At 44.7% G+C, this 5000-nt stretch overlaps 2 pseudogenes; both read left to right on the top strand.

Moving 5' to 3' along the window:
- The first annotated feature begins 3256 nt into the window (after positions 1-3256).
- On the top strand, positions 3257-3375 carry LOC137122917 (5S ribosomal RNA; annotated as a pseudogene).
- An 867-nt stretch (positions 3376-4242) lies between these two features.
- LOC137122916 (5S ribosomal RNA) lies at positions 4243-4361 on the top strand (annotated as a pseudogene).
- The last annotated feature ends 639 nt before the right edge of the window (positions 4362-5000 follow it).

Here is a 5000-nt window from a genome sequence, read left to right as displayed (position 1 = left end):
CTAACTCTGTCCTCTACATCCTCTTCTCTCACACCAACTAACTTCATGTCCTCCCTCACTACATCCATAAATCTCCTCTTTGGTCTTCCTCTAGACCTCCTGCCTGGCAGCTCCAACCTCAGCATCCTTCTACCGATATATTCACAGTTTCTCCTCTGAACATGTCCAAACCACCTCAATCTGGCCTCTCTGACTTTATCTCCAAAACATCTAACATGAGCTGTCCCTCTGATGTACTCATTCCTGATCCTGTCCATCCTCGTCACTCCCAAAGAGAACCTCAACATCTTAAGCTCTGCTACCTCCAGCTCTGCCTCCTGTCTTTTCTTCAGTGCAACAACATTGCTGGTCTCACCACCGTCTTGAACACCTTTCCTTTCATTCTCGCTGAGACTCTTTTATCACACAACACACCTGACACTTTTCTCCACCCGTTCCAACCTGCCTGCACTCGCCTCTTCACCTCTTTTCCACACTCACCGTTGCTCTGAACCGTTGACCCTAAATACTTAAAGTCCTGCACCTTCTTCACCTCTGCTCCCTGTAACCTCACCGTTCCACCTGGGTCCCTCTCATTCACACACATGTATTCTGTCTTGCTGCGGCTAAGCTTCATTCCTCTGTTTTCCAGAGCAGACCTCCACCACTCTAGATTTTCCTCCACCTGCTCCCTGCTCTCACTGCAAATAACAATGTCATCTGCAAACATCATAGTCCAGGGAGATTCTTGTCTAACCTCATCTGTCAGTCTGTCCATCACCAGAGCAAACAAGAAGGGGCTCAAAGCCGATCCTTGATGCAGACCCACCTCCACCTTGAACTCCTCTGTCACACCTACAGCACCTCACCACTGTCTTACAGCTCTCATACATGTCCTGCACCACTCTAACATACTTCTCTGACACTCCAGACGTCCTCATACAATACCACAGCTCCTCTCTCGGCACCCTGTCATACGCTTTCTCTAAATCTACGCAGACACAATGCAACTCCCTATGACCCTCTCTGTACTTCTCCATCAGCGTCCTCAAAGCAAATACTGCATCTGTTGTACTCTTTCTAGGCATGAAACCATATTGCTGCTCACAAATACTCACCTCTGCGCTTAGCCGAGCTTCCACTACTCTTTCCCACAACTTCATTGTGTGACTCATCAGCTTTATTCCTCTGTAGTTGCCACAGCTCTGCACATCTCCCTTGTTCTTAAAAATTGGTACCAGTACACTTTTCCTCCAGTCCTCTGGCATCCTCTCACTCTCCAAGATCTTGTTAAACAAACTAGTCAAAAACTCTACTGCCGCCTCTCCTAGACACTTCCATACCTCCACAGGTATGTCATCAGGACCAACTGCCTTTCCACTCTTCATCCTCTTCAATGTCCTCCTCACTTCACTCTTACTAATCTTTGCTACTTCCTGCTCCACAACAGTCACCTCTTCTACTCTTCGTTCCCTTTCATTTTCCTCGTTCATCAACTCTTCAAAGTACTCCTTCCATCTTCCCATCACACTCCTGGCACCTGTCAATACATTTCCATCCTTATCTTTAATCACCCTAACCTGCTGCACATCCTTTCCATCTCTATCTCTTTGTCTGGCCAACCTGTACAAATCCACCTCTCCCTCTTTAGTGTCCAACCTAGCATACAAGTCCTCATATGCTCTTTGTTTGGCCTGTGCCACCTCTATCTTCACCTTACGCTGTATCTCCCTGTACTCCTGTCTACTCTCTTCAGTCCTCTCAGTGTCCCACTTCTTCTTAGCTAACCTCTTTCTCTGTATACACTCCTGAACTTCCTCGTTCCACCACCAAGTCTCCTTGTCCGCTTTCCTCTTTCCAGATGACACACCGAGTACCCTCCTACCTGTCTCCCTGATCAAATTAGCTGTAGTAGTCCAGTCATCTGGAAGCACCTCCAAACCACCAGAGTCTGTCTCAGCTCCTCCCTGAAAACTAAACGACATTCTTCCTTTTTCAACTTCCACCACTTTGTCCGCTGCTCTGCCTTAGTCCTCCTTATCTTCCTCACCACCAGCATCATTTTACACACCACCATCCTGTGTTGTCTGGCTACACTCTCCCCTACCAATGCTTTACAGTCACTGATCTCTTTCAGATTACAACGTCTACACAAGATGTAGTCTACCTGAGTGCTTCTCCCTCCGCTCTTGTACGTCACCCTATGTTCCTGCCTCTTCTGAAAGAAAGTGTTTACTACAGCCATTTCCATCCTCTTTGCAAAGTCAACCACCATCTGACCTTCTGCGTTCCTGTCCTGAACACCAAACCTGCCCATAACAGTCTCATCACCTCTGTTCCCTTCACCTACATGCCCATTGAAATCTGCACCAATGACAACTCTCTCACCTCTGGGGATGCTCTGCATCACTTCATCTAACTCACTCCAGAATTTCTCCTTCTCTTCTAACTCACATCCTACCTGTGGGGCATAACCACTCACAACATTGAACATCACCCCTTCAACTTCCAGCTTCAGACTCATCAACCTGTCTGATACTCTTTTCACCTCTAGAACATTCCTCACAAAATCCTCTTTCAATATAACTCCTACTCCATTTCTCTTCCTATCTGACCCATGGTAAAACAACTTGAACCCTGCTCCTAAGCTTCTAGCCTTGCTACCTTTCCACCTGGTCTCCTGGACACACAGTATGTCCACCTTCCTTCTCTGCATCATGTCGATCAACTCCCTAGCCTTCCCTGTCATAGTACCAACATTCAAAGTCCCTACTGTCAGTCCTACATTCTTAGCTTTCCTCTTCTCTCTTTGCCTACGAACACACCTTCCTCCTCTTCTTCTTCGTCTTCGACCAACAGTAGTCCAATTTCCACCGGTACCCTGTAGGTCAACAGCACAGTTGGTTAGCGACTGTCTTTTGGTTTGTTTATTTCTATCAGGCTAGCTAGCACTTTCTGTGGGAAATGGCTTATTTTGTTTATTATGTTGGCCTTGGTTCGCCCTGAGTTGTAGTGTCATGTTTTGTTTGACACTTTCTTTCGTTTAAAATAAATATCATTCTGTTGGAACATCTCAATCCTGGATTTTGGTTTGGGGATCGGAGAGGGAACATGCTAATTTATCTTTGTATGTTTCACCCTGACCCCCTAGACAGGGGCGTAACAGACCAGTACAGTCATAGTACTTTGTACTTTGCCACATTTATCTTCTTCTTAGCAAGTGTCATGCATTCTGCTTCTCTAGCGTTTTTAAGAGCTGTTGATGATGTCAAATGCAGCTTACGGCCACACCGCTCTCTAAGCGCCCAATCTCGTCCGATCTCGGCAGCCAAATAGGGTGGGGCCTGGTTAGTACTTGGTAGGAAGACCGCCTGGGAATACCAGGTGCTGTAAGCTTTTTTGCTTGGGTTTACGGGCAGCACAAGCTGGTGTTACTGCCTATTTATTCATAGAAATTGTTCTATATTTTCATCAAATTTTGTTCTTTCATTGCTGTTTTGCTACTTTATTGGTTTGTCAACCATCGTGCTTCATTACTAATAGACCATGTTACGGTCCTGGCCATATGTGTTGTTTTTATTTTCTTGTTCTTATAGGTGCCCTGCCTGATTGGCCGGATTGGGGGGCAGTACAGGAAGCTGATTGGTCCATCCTACACTTCCTGGAGTTTTAAAAGTACGGTTCCCAACAGCTAGCGAGGCTCTTTCTGGCATCAGCACCTGTTTGCTGTTCTTGCTTTCCAAACCTTATTTAGCATTTTTGAATTGTTAGGTTTTGTGCCGTGGTTTTGTTTATAAATTGTATATTTTGTAAATAGTATTAAATCTGTAGGGGTGAACAGCCATTTTCTTTTGATTGTTTTCTCTTGTTTTCACATTAGGGAGTTAGGGTTAGCGACTGTCTTTTGGTTTGTTTATTTCTATCAGGCTAGCTAGTACTTTCTGTGGGAAATGGCTTATTTTGTTTATTATGTTGGCCTTGGTTCGCCCTGAGTTGTAGTGTCATGTTTTGTTTGACACTTTCTTTCGTTTAAAATAAATATCATTCTGTTGGAACATCTCGATCCTGGATTTTGGTTTGGGGATCGGAGAGGGAACATGCTAATTTATCTTTGTATGTTGCACCCTGACCCCCTAGACAGGGGCGTAACAGACCAGTACCGTTATAGTACTTTGTACTTTGCCACATTTATCTTCTTCTTAGCAAGTGTCATGCATTCTGCTTCTCCAGCGTTTTTAAGAGCTGTTGATGATGTCAAATGCAGCTTACGGCCACACCGCTCTCTAAGCGCCCGATCTCGTCCGATCTCGGCAGCCAAATAGGGCCGGGCCTGGTTAGTACTTGGTAGGAAGACCGCCTGGGAATACCAGGTGCTGTAAGCTTTTTTGCTTGGGTTTACGGGCAGCACAAGCTGGTGTTACTGCCTATTAATTCATAGAAATTGTTCTATATTTTCATCAAATTTTGTTCTTTCATTGCTGTTTTGCTACTTTTTTGGTTTGTCAACCATCGTGCTTCATTACTAGTAGACCATGTTACGGTCCTGGCCATATGTGTTGTTTTTATTTTCTTGTTCTTATAGGTGCCCTGCCTGATTGGCCGGATTGGGGGGCAGTACAGGAAGCTGATTGGTCCATCCTACACTTGCTGGAGTTTTAAAAGTACGGTTCCCAACAGCTAGCGAGGCTCTTTCTGGCAGCAGCACCTGTTTGCTGTTCTTGGTTTCCAAACCTTATTTAGCATTTTTGAATTGTTAGGTTTTGTGCCGTGGTTTTGTTTATAAATTGTATATTTTGTAAATAGTATTAAATCTGTAGGGGTGAACAGCCATTTTCTTTTGATTGTTTTCTCTTGTTTTCACATTAGGGAGTTAGGGTTAGCGACTATCTTTTGGTTTGTTTATTTCTATCAGGCTAGCTAGCACTTTCTGTGGGAAATGGCTTATTTTGTTTATTATGTTGGCCTTGGTTCGCCCTGAGTTGTAGTGTCATGTTTTGTTTGACACTTTCTTTCGTTTAAAA

Source organism: Channa argus, unplaced genomic scaffold (assembly GCF_033026475.1).
Source record: "Channa argus isolate prfri unplaced genomic scaffold, Channa argus male v1.0 Contig248, whole genome shotgun sequence".
Classification (NCBI taxonomy): Eukaryota; Metazoa; Chordata; class Actinopteri; order Anabantiformes; family Channidae; genus Channa; species Channa argus.
Note: the sequence above shows the minus strand (reverse complement) of the source record. Positions and strands in the feature narration are given on the sequence as shown.